This window comes from Muntiacus reevesi, chromosome 18 (assembly GCF_963930625.1).
Source record: "Muntiacus reevesi chromosome 18, mMunRee1.1, whole genome shotgun sequence".
NCBI classification, from domain to species: domain Eukaryota; kingdom Metazoa; phylum Chordata; class Mammalia; order Artiodactyla; family Cervidae; genus Muntiacus; species Muntiacus reevesi.
Genome location: NC_089266.1, coordinates 18108747 through 18120832, shown reverse-complemented (window position 1 = coordinate 18120832; position 12086 = coordinate 18108747). Strand labels below are relative to the sequence as shown.

Here is a 12086-nt window from a genome sequence, read left to right as displayed (position 1 = left end):
GCCCACTGCGCATGCTCAGAGAGGAAATCCACGCCCACGGCGCGCCGGGCTTAGAGCCCAGTCGACCCGTAGTAACCTGCTGGTGCGTTTTGTACCTTCTAAATAGAGCGCATCCTGGCTTATGCGCGATCATGCGGTCTCTCTGGAATCCTGGCAGGTGAGTATTCTTAACAGACTCTTTTTTACAGTTGGGGAAGTTCAGTGACTTGGCCAAAGTCACGCGGCTACTAACTAAACGGGACTGGAACTCAGCTTCGATTCCAGCGCTTTGACAGGCCTCACCAAGCCGCCCTTTCTCGCCAGTCGTAGAAAGCTAAGCCTCCCGCTCCCACACAGCTTTCAAGGAGGAAACCGCCGGCTCTGTGGAATATGCACTATGGCTATCAACTGCCACCTGCGCCTTTCCAAGTTCCCCCCGCCCCCCCTTCCAAACTCAAGCTGCAGAGACCTTCCCTGATTCCCAGCAATCTGTGTTAAATTAAAGCCTCTCCAAAGTGCTGCGGTTGCTTCTCTGCACCCAGCATGCTTGCTTAACGCAGTACCGGACACATAGTGGGTGCTCAATAAATGAACTGGCAACCTCCAGTCGTTTCTTTCATTCACCCAGTCAACACTCACGTAGAAATATCTTCGAAGAGCCTTCTTTACCCATTTTCAAGCGTTATCTAAGAACTTTTGAGGCATTGCTGCTGCTGTTGCTAAGTCGCTTCAGTCGTGTCCGACTCTGTGCGACCCCATAGAGGGCAGCCCACCAGGCTCCCCTGTCCCTGGGATTCTCCACTCAAGAATACTGGAGGGACTTCCCTGGTGGTCCAGTGGTTAAGACTCCGTGCTCCCAATGCAGAGGGTCCAGGTTTGATCCCTGGTCAGGGAACTAGATCCCACATGCCACAACTAAGACCTGGTGCAGCCAAATAAATAAATTTTAAAAAAAGAGAATACTGGAGTGGGTTGCCATTGCCTTCTCCAATGCATGCTAAGTCGCTTCAGTCGTGTCTGACTGTGCGACTCTATAGACAGCAGCCCACCAGGCTCTTCTGTCCACGGGATTCTCTAGGCAAGAATACTGGAGTGGGTTGCCATTTCCTTCTCCATTTGAGGCATTAGCTCTTATAATCCTCATAACAACCGTGTGAGGAGTTGCTTTTAGAGTCCACATAGTAAAAATAAGGAAAAAACACACTCACACATTTACAGGGATCCTAACCAGAAGCAAGTGCTCCTTTACATCAGGAAGAGTCTCAGCTGATTCTCAAAACACCTGGCTCTGGGCTCAAATGAATTACCCAAGAACCCAGGTTGGCTTTCACTGAACTGCAGAGGAGGCTGACAAGTCAGTAAATATTTATTGGCATTGCTGCTGGGCACTAAAAGGCAAAGATTAACGTCACAATCTCTCCCTTCAAAGGATTTTCAGTGGGTTGAACAGACATGTTTAATAACGGCAATACAGTGAGAGAAATGTTTCAGTGTCTAGTGGAAATTGCGGTAGGATGGCTAGAAGAAGATTAGGTTAACCTTGCTTGTTGCATTGACGTTGGAAACTGGAGCTGAGAGATGGAGGAAGGCTTCCTAGTGGAGGTGAGGCCTTCTCTTTTTTGAAGAGCAAGTGAGAGTCCTTTAGGCAAAAAGACTGAAAGAGAAAATGAGCAGACCCAGATGCAGGGAGCTGTGGGGGGCCCTCCAGAGAATTATGGATGGCTTGAACCGCAGAGTTCAGATAGAAGATATTCAGGGGGTGACAACAAAAGGCAAGGAAGGGTCTGGTACAACTGGCAAAGGGCCTCTGGAGAGAATGCTCTACCTTTATTACCGTTGGGTAATTTAAATGGACGGACATGGAGCACTGTAAAGCCCAGTAGAAATACAGGGTATGTGCCTGTTAGCCTCGTTGCTTCTGTGTGCTCTCTGAGTTAGAATGTTACAGTAGTGGAGGCAGAGGCCAGAGTCAGCCCCCAAAGACTTGTCCCAGTTTCAGGTTCTCAGATGTACATTTTAATCCAGTGGCTGTCTTGCAGGTGGAGTTTGTTAGGTTAACAGACTTGGGAGCCATCATGACTCAGGGATCACAGTTTGATGTCAGAGCCCCCACAATCAGGAAAGGGCCACAAAATTTTGTTCTTCCTGAGCTTTTTAATTTGAAATTATTCCAGACTCACAGGGAGTGGCATAATTAGTACACAGAGGCCTGTACACCTTTACTCAGCATGCTCCCATGGTAACATCTTGTATAGCTATAGTATTAGTATCAGGAAGCCACTGTTAGCACAATGCAGTGAAGGCTTTTTGAAGACACAGACAAGCTTCTCACAAAACTGAGGGAAGGCTCTACAGATTCTGCAACGAAAAAAATCCTCGCTGGCTATTTTATTACAAAAGTAATTAGCTCATGGTTCAAAAAACCAATTCATACCACTAGACAAATGACAGAAAACTTATAGAAAAAAAATCAAGATGGCTTTTTACACTATAAAAAATAACATCATAATTTTTAAAATATGCAAACAGTGACTTCCTTGGTGGTCCAGTGACTAAGCCTCGGAGTTCCCAATACAGGGGACCCTGATTCAGTCCCTGGTCAGGGAACTAGATCCCACATGCCACAACTAAAGAACCCACATGCTGCAACTAAAGAACTCTTACACCACAATGAAAATTGAAGATCCCACATGCTGGAACTAAGACCTGGTGCAGCCAAATAAACATTCTTTAAAAAATAAATAAAATACGCAAATTAAACCTGTAATGAGATACCATGTTTTCGTCTCAAAGTCTGATAATACACAGCGTTGGTCTATGACTGGGTGATATAGGCACTAGGAAATGTTGCTGCAGCAGATAAACTGGTAGAGTCTTGGCTGGAGGGCAGTTTGAAAAGACCCAACATTTCTCCTTCTGGGAATTGATTATAATATGTGCATGTGTGCAGAATGACATTTATAATAGGATATGTGTTGCAGTGACGCTTATTGTAGTGAAAGAACAGAAATAGTTTACATTCTGTCTACAGAAGACTGACTCAAGCCACAGAAACAGGGATTGTGCAGCCATAAAGGTGGAGGAAGCTCTTGATGTACTGACAACAAACTTTAGGATACATTGTTAAAGTAAAAAAGGGAGGCACAGAACAATATGTATTGTTTGCTACCATTTGTGTTTAAAAAGAGGAAGGATGGGGAGAAATACATACACATATGTGACCTGGCATGTGCATAAAATATCTGGAAAGATACACAAGGGAATGTGAAGATGGTTGTCACTGAGGAGAACTCAGTGAGACTTGTTCTAAAAGTATGAGCTATTGGTATTTCCCTGGTGGTTCAGTGCTTAAGACTCCATGCTCCCAGTGCATGGGACACAGATTTTATGCCTGGTCAGGGAACTGCAAACCCCCATGCTGCCCAATGTGGCTGAAAATAAATAAAAAATAAAGTAATATAAAAAATAATGTTATTTCTTACATTAATTTACCTTGCATCTTTTGTTTTAAATCTCCTTTGTTTCCTTCCCTACCCAGAGGTAACTTCTGTTCCTGAACTTGGCATTTGTCTTCCTCTTGAATGTTTTTAAACATAGTACATATTACTGCATATACATATGTAATATGTGTGTATCCATGGGTATGTATCCATAAACAGTATATCACATTGTTTTACATGTTGGACATTTCTTTCTGCAGTATGCTTTTTCCATTTAAGATCTTGAAAATATTTTCCTGTATTGATACATGTAGCTCTTATCCATTCATTTAAACCACTGTGTAATATTCCACTGCTTGAATATAGCCCAGCTGATTCATTCGTCTGCTGATGGGCATTTAGATTATTTCCCAGTTCTTTAAACAGTGCTTCAAGTCCCATTCTTATATGTATCTCCTTGCCTACCTGTGAAAAAATTTCTCTGGGCCAATGAGCATCAAACATTTTTGCTACATACTTTTAGCAGTAAAAATATTTTTGCTTTGCATACCTAGCATATGAATATATATTTATGAATTACATAATAGTGTAAACCACTATACAAAATTAATATGTCCATCATAAGATATATAAAAAGGAAACTTAGAAAGGGTGGTTAAGGACTTCCCTGGCAGTCCAGTGATGAAGACTCCATGCTTCCAATGCAGGCAGCCCAGGTTAGATCCCTGGTCAGGGAACCAAGATCCCACATGCCATATGGCACAGCCAAAAAAATAAATAACAAAAGGTTGATTTAAAAGAGAAATAATATGTTATAAATATTTATTTGTTTGTAGTACCAAAATACCTTAGTGAAAATAATGTGACTGAATATGCTTCATTCCTTTCCTACCTTATTACTATTTAAAATTTTTGATTGTAAATGCTCATAGCATAAAATTTACCATCTGAACTACATTCAAATGTACAGTTGAATAGGGCAAAGGATTCATTACTGGCAAGAGTTCCTCTTGAACTTCAGTGATTTTTCTCAACCATTGGCCAGCTGACTCCTCACTGAACCTGAAAGTTTGTACCTGGAGTGTTCACTTGTGTGTGTCATTCGGACTATTTTTAATCTTAACTTTGCTTCTTTGGACAAATCTTATTAAGCCTCTTATTCACTTCTGGGAGTTAGGAAAATCCAGATAGCATAATCTGTAAATTTATCTGGGGATGTGTAAATTGTGGAGAACAGTGTAAAACCAACTCACGCCGAACTCTGCAGAGAAGACACAGACAACCTGTCTAGGTAGGAAGCTCCCTTACCCTTTACCCAGATAGCTCGGTTGCTTTCCTGTGTAAGCCGGGATCTCTGAAAGAGCATGGGAGGACACCAGCGTTAGCCTGCTTATTAAAGATTATTAAGCTTACTTGTTTTTCTCTTAAATAAAAAAATATATTTAGGATTTCCCTGGTGATACAATGGATAAGACTCCGCCTACCAATGCAGGGGACACAACTTCGATCCTGGTCCAGGTAGATTCCACATTTTTGTTGTTTAGTGGCTAGGTCGTGTCTGACTCTTGTGACCCCATGGATGGTCCATGGGATTTCCCAGGCAAGAATACTGGAATGGGTAGCCATTTCCTTCTTCGGGGGATCTTCCCAACCCAGGGCTCGAAAACCTGCATCTCCTCCTTTGCAGGCAGATTCTTTACCACTGAGCCAGCCAGGAAGTCCAGATATCACAGGCAACTAAAGCCTGAGAGCCACAACTACTGAATCCATGCTCCAGGGCCCAAGAGCCGAAACTACTGAAACTCCTGAAGCCGAACTAGAGGCTGTGCTCTGCAACGAGAGAGGCCACTGCAATGAGAAGCCTGTGCATAGCAACCCGAGACCCAGCACAGCCAAAAGTAAATAAATATGTAAATACTAATGCTTTCTTTTGGCACCTCTGTGAATATCTTGTGTCTGAGGGGTGCACACCTCTCTTCAGAGACCAGGATATATCAAGAAACAGAATTGCTGGGTTGAAGGGCATGAGCCTTGCTGGCTACCACCATATTGCTCTCCCAAGCGCTTGTCCCAGTTTACATTCCCTTGCCTTCATGTTTTTACTAAAACTTGCTTTTAATATAGTTTATTTTTTGCCAGTGAAAAGGGTGTGAAAGAGCTTCTAATTGTTTAATTTGCATTACTAGCTTAGGCTTAATTTGCATTTAATTACAATTGAGTCTGAGTACTTTTTATATATTTATCAGCCATTAAAATTTCCTCATTTTTTTTGTTTCTTTTGTTTATCTGTTTGTTTGTTCGCTGCACCAGGTAGCATCTGGGATCTTAATGACCAGGGATCAAACCTGTGTCCCCTGCGTTGGGAGCTTGGAGTCTTAACCACCGGGCTGCCAGGGAAGTCCAAAATTACCTCATCTTTGAATTGCCTGTTTATATCCCTTGTGGGTTTTTCTATTAGATTATTTGTCTTTGTTATGCTCATTTGTAGGAATCTACTTTTTCTTTCCTTTTTTCTTAATTTTTTCATTGATCTTATTAATTTTTCTTAATTTCATTAATTCTTATCTTTTATTATTTCTGACTATCCATAATCTTTGGGTGTACTTTTCATTTTCTGACCTCTCAAGGTGAACACTTAACTAATTCATTTTCACTCTGATTTTCTAATAGAGCATCCACATTTAAGGTCATACTTTCTCTCTACTTACTTTAGCTGAATTTTACAGCTTTTAAAAAGGAATTTAACAGCTTTTGATCTATAGTTTTTCATTGGTGAGGTTCTAAATATACTGCAATTTCCATTGTTTTATCTTTCTATCATGAATTATTTAGAAATGTGGTTTTCAAAATTCCAGAGTAATGTGTTTTGTTTTACTCTTTAAAAAAACTTAACTTTTTGTTATTGATTTCTAACTTCATTTTGTGGTCATAGGATGTGTTCTATATGACACTGATATTTTGGCATTGGTTGATACTGTAGTGGCATAGTTTAAGTCAATTTTTTTAATGTTCCATGTACTTGAGAATATTTTCTAATATTTATATATTAAAATTTGTTAGTTATATCATGTGCTCGCTTCGGCAGCACATATACTAAAATTTGTTAGTTATATCATTGAATCTTTTATTTATTTTTTAATTTAATTTTTTTTTTTTGTCCTCCTGGATGGCGCATGGGATCTTAGTTCCTCAACCAGGGATCGAACCCTGCATTGGAAGATGAAGTCTTTACCACTGGACCACCAGGGAATTCTCCTCATTGAATCTTTTATATGTTGCTAGTTTTATTTTATTTTTGTTTCATCTATCATCTATTTTTAGGAGAAAAGTATCTTAAAATTTCCTTGTATATTGTAGATTTTATAGTTTTCCCTTCCCTTTCTGGCTTATTTCGATTTTGTTAGAGTCATATAAGGACTAGGTTATTTAGTCCCTGGTAAACTGTTTATCATCAAAAATGACATCTGTATTCCTAACAATCCTTTATCTCTCAAAATCTATTCTGTCAGATTTTAATATCACTGTATCAGATTTCCATTTACCCTACATTGAGAAGCAGCAGAAAGCAACATGAAGAGCATGGATTCTGAAGTCAGGCTGCTGGGGTTCAAATTCCAACACTAACACCTTTTAGGTATGTGACCTCAAGTCAATTTTTAACCTCAATGTGAAATGGGTTTAGTTACTACCTACCCCAGAGGATTGTTATGAAGATTAATTACTATTTTTAAAGCACTTTGAATGTTATGTATTCCATATGTATTTGTAGCATTAAATAAATAGATATATGTGCATCCCTTTTCTGTGTCATTATTTTATAGATATTTGTCTAATAAACATATAGCTTCTAGATATGGTAATGCTTCAGTAAATACCTCTACTACAGAAGTCATATCCCGTATGTATGAGTGTATCTGTAGAAGAACTCCTAGACACAGGACTGCTGGGTGGAAAGATATGTGCGTTTATAATTTTCCTACAGCTTGCCAAATTGCCTTACACAGGAGTCTGGTACAAACCTTACGTAAGGCAATTTGGCACTCTCTCGAGAAACTGATCTTCACCAGTCTGTTAAGTGAAAAATGATATTTTGATATAGATGTCATTTGCATTTATCTTATTTTAAGTGAGGTTGAGCATATTTGAATGCTCTTTGTATTTCCTTTGCTGTGATTGTTCCCATACCCATTTTTCAATTGGATGGTTGATCTTTTCTGGATCTATCTGTACAAGTTTTTTAGATACTGAAAAATCAATCCTTGCTCTATGGTATTAACTGATTTTTCTTCTAAGCACTTCCCCTCAGGAATCAAAAACAACCAGAAAGAACAATTTGAATTACTATCTCAAAATATTTTCTGTCAAGTAGTAAATATTCTTTCCTAGTGGCTCTGATGGTAAAGAGTCTGCTTGCAATAACAGGAGACCCAGGTTCAATCCCTGGGTGGGGAACATCCTCTGGAGAAGGGAATGGCAACCCACTCCAGTATTCTTGCCTGGAGAATTCCATGAACAGAAGAGCCTGGCAGGCTATAGTCCATGGGGTGACAAGGAATCGGACACAACCGAGTGACTTACACACACAGTAAAAGCTACCTTTTTCTGTTCACAGACTTTGCTAAACACATCTTTAATCTTTAAAACCTCACTGCCTGGTAATTATTATCTTCACTTTACAAATGAAAAAAAAAATGAAGATCAGATAGATTAATTTTTTTTCACTCATTTAACAACATTCATTAAGAATGTACTACATTCTTGGGACTTCCTTGTTCATCTACTGGCTAAGACCCCATACTCCCAATGCAGCAGGCCAGAGTTCGATCCCTGGTCAGGGAACTAGCTCCCACATGCCACAGATAAAGACCCTGAAGATCTTGTGTGCTGTAATTAAAACCCAGCACAGCCAGATAAATAAGTTAAAAAAAAAAATCTACTACATTCTTACTTTGGGGATATAGCAGTGAGTAAAACAGAAAAGGTCCTTGTTCTATAAACTTAAACTTCTAGGGGGGAAATATAGACCACAAACAAGTAAACTACCTTTAGGTTGGGCAGTCTCAGAAGTCCTGTCTGCAAAAAATGAGATTTGATCTGATGCCTAAAAGGACAGAGAAGATCTGGGAAATGGAACCATTAATGCAAAGGTCCTAAGGCAGGAATGAGCTAGGTTTGTTCAAGACTCAGAGAAGTTTGGTCTGAGGAGCAAACTGGGAAAGCCGCTGGCCACTGGGAATTTTTTAAAAAAGGAATTTGATCTGATTTTGTCAGTGAAGATAAGGTTAAGTTCTGGTTTTAGGCCCTTTGTGTTTTTGCTTTTTGGCTCACAGCTTTTGAGATCTGAACCCGGGCCCTGGGCAGTGGCAGGCCGGAATTCTAACTACTGGACAGCCAGGGGATTCCCTCCCTTTTACACTGTTTAAAATGGAGAATCCCAAACAGCTTTTTTGTTTATGTGTACATTTGTTAATCTATCGCTGTGTAACAAATCACCTCAAAATTTAGGGACTTAAAACAACATCAATCTTTTATTTTCCCAGTTTCTGTGGGCCTGCAACTTAGGAGCAGCTTGGCTGGAATTTTTCTGACTTGGGGTCTCTTGTGAGGTTGCAGTCATCTGAAAGCTAGGCTGAGACTGAAGGATCTACCTGCCAGATGGCTCGGTCACAGACGGGGAGGTCAGGACCAGCTGTTGGCAGGAAGCCTCGGTTCCTCTCCACGAGGAGCCTCTCCACAGGCACACTTGAGTGACCTCATGTTACAGCAGCTGGCTTCCCCCACAGCAGGCATCCAAGAAAGAGCAATGAAGATATTGAGATGTCTTTTATGACCTAGCCTCCAGAGTCACACGTTATCATTTCCCCAATACTCCATTGGTACAGGGGCTCCCCAGTGGTCCAGTGGTTAAGAATCCATCTGCCAATGTAGGGTAGATGGACTTGATCCCTGGTCTGGAAAGATTCCACTTGCTGCAGGGCAACTAGGCCTGAATGCCACAACCACTGAGCCTGTGCTCTAGAGCTCATGCTTTACAGTAAACAAGCCTCCACAGTGAGAAGCCTGCACATTGGAACTAGTGAGTAGCCCCTACTCACTGCAACTTGAGAGCGTGTGCAACAATGAAGACCCAGCACAGCCGAACATAAATAAATAAACATTTTTGAAAATACTCTATTGGTATATAGCCTTACTGGATGTGAGTATGACTATCAGGGGGGCTTCCCTGGTGGTTCAGTGGTCAAGAATCCACCTGCCAATACAGGAGACTTGCAGGAGACTTGAGTTGGATCCCTGGGTCAGGAAGATCCCCTGGAGAAGGAAATGGCAATCCACTCAAGTATTCTTGCCTGGGAGATCCCATGGACAGAGGAGCCTGGTGGGCTACATTCCATGGGGTCGCAAAAGAATCAGACAAAATTTAGTGACTAAACAATGACTATCAGCAGTCAAGGATAGTCACTGCAGGCCATCTTTGAGACCACCTACCACCATGTGGGTATCGTTAAATTTGTACTAATAAATATATTTTATGTATTTCTGTATATACTTATAAAATCATATTTGATGTTTACCATATTAGAAAGTAAAACAAGTTTAAAATGCACTTATTCATTTAAAAATAAGCCCACTGTGTGTTAAGATAAATAATGCATTTTCTTAAGCACTTAAAAAAAATTTTTTTTGACAGGTACACACTACGATATTTTTGAATTTATTTTTGGCTGTGCTGGATCTTTGTCGTTGCATGTTAGCCTTCTCTAGTTGCGGAGAGCGGCGGCTACTCTCTAGTTTCAGTGCACGGGCTGCTCACTGAGGCAGCTCCTCTTGTGGAGCACAGGCTTTAGGCTTTAGGTTTCAGCAGTTGCGGTGCTCAGGCACAGTAGTTGTGGTGCAAGGACTTAGTTGCTCTGAGGCACATGGGATCTTCCCGGATCAGGGATCAAACCCACGTCCTCTGCCTTGGCAGGTGGATTCTTATCCACTGCACCACCAGGGAAGTCCCAATGATGCATTTTTGATGGAATTAAAAGAGTGGCATTATTTTACATTTCTGGAAATCTTTTAAATATCTGCTATAATGAAAAAGTGCTAGATTCTCATTTTTGCTTTTGCATACTCTATTGAACATTCATAACACAATGAGAGCAAAAATGTATAATGATGTTAGTATCATTGTAAAAAGAGTTTCGACCTCATGGAACCTTCTGAAAGGGCTGAACCACACTTTGAGAAGCTTGAGCTAGATTCTGGTTGTTGTTGTTTAGTCACTAAGTTGTGTCTGACTCTTTGCGACCCCATGAACTGTAACACACCAGGCTCCTCCATGGAATTTCTCAGGCAAGAAATAACTGGAGTAAATTGCCATCTCCTGCAGGGGATCTTCCCGACCCAGGGATCAAACCCTGCATGTCTACTGCACTGACAAGCAGATGCTTTACCACTGAATCACCTGGGAAGCTCCAGATAATAAATGATGCCCAAATCTCAGTAGCTTACAACAACAAAGGTTTATTTCTTGCTCATGCTACCTGGAGAAGGAAATGGCAACTCACTCCAGTACTCTTGCCTGGAGAATTCCATGGACAGAGGAGTCTGACAGGCTACAGTTCATGGGGTCGCAAAGAGTCGGACACGACTGAGCAACTATCACTCATGCTACATGTCAGTTATGGCTTGCCCACAGTTCTGTTGCAAGTATTCTTCACCAAGAAACCCATGTTGACAGGGTATTCTCTGACTGAACATTGCTAGATAGGGGAAAAGAGAACTTGATAAACCAGCCTGGCTTTAAAACTTATTCTTGGAAGTGATGTGTCACTTATTTTCTTTTTTTTTCCATCAGCCAAAGCAAGTCACATGGCCAAGTTTGGGTTCCCCAGGAACTCAAATCTTCTGCAGGGAGAGGCCCCACTGGAAGAGAGACAAGGTGTTTGTGGTACATACACTTCTACCATGGGTTTAATGAACAATGCTGGTTGCTCATGGAAAATGGATTATATTGGGAAGAGGTAGAAAGCTATTTAAGCATAGAAGTATGTTAGGAATTAACTGCAGTACTTTGGGCAAGAAATTAGCGGCTGGGTCTGATTTAAGAGGTACTTTGGAATTGGTAGAATTTGTTTTGGGAGCAGGGTGGGGATAAAGGAAAGTTCTGAAAGATAAATTAAAGTTTTAATTTTTTTTTTTTACAACATAGGTTTGAACTGAGTGAATAATGAGTTGGGATAAGGATAAGTGAGGAGGTTTTTTTTTGGGGGGGGGGGGCAGTGGAACAAGTGTTGAACTTGTTAAGCCTGAAGTGCGTGGTCTTCACCTAAATGGAAATATCCAGTAGATACTTGGCCCTATGTCTGGAGATCTGGGGAGAAGTGAGAACTCAGGCGTTAACACAGAGCTGAATTGTAAAGTTACGGAGTTGGAAGAGATCTCCTTGGGAGAAAGTGTTAATAGGGAAGAGAAGAGGGCTAAAAGCTAAAGCTTTGGTGCACACCAACATTTATAAGTGGAAGTGGCATCAGATCCAGCAAACGAGATGGAGAAGGAGCCCATTGAGGTAAGGTGAAAATGGGTAGAAATGGAAGCAAAAGGAAGAAAGTGTTTAAAGAAGGAGGAAGTAGTCTGTTTCAATGTTCTAGAAGTCAGCTAGGGGAAAATGGAAGTCACAGT

At 40.9% G+C, this 12086-nt stretch overlaps 1 long non-coding RNA gene and 1 other non-coding gene across 4 annotated transcripts; both read left to right on the top strand.

The window, feature by feature from the left end:
- The first annotated feature begins 45 nt into the window (after positions 1-45).
- Positions 46-7200, top strand: LOC136149948 (uncharacterized). Of its 3 annotated transcripts, XR_010659727.1 has the most exons (4): positions 66-157; positions 4866-4937; positions 5107-5317; positions 5730-7200. It is a non-coding gene; the product is annotated as an uncharacterized lncRNA (long non-coding RNA). The 3 variants fall into 3 exon arrangements; XR_010659725.1 differs by lacking the exon at positions 4866-4937 and having other exon boundaries at positions 46-157; XR_010659726.1 differs by lacking the exon at positions 66-157 and having other exon boundaries at positions 180-4937.
- TRNAG-CCC (transfer RNA glycine (anticodon CCC)) lies at positions 802-874 on the top strand. Its single transcript has one exon. It is a non-coding gene; the product is annotated as a tRNA-Gly (tRNA).
- Positions 7201-12086: the final 4886 nt, after the last annotated feature.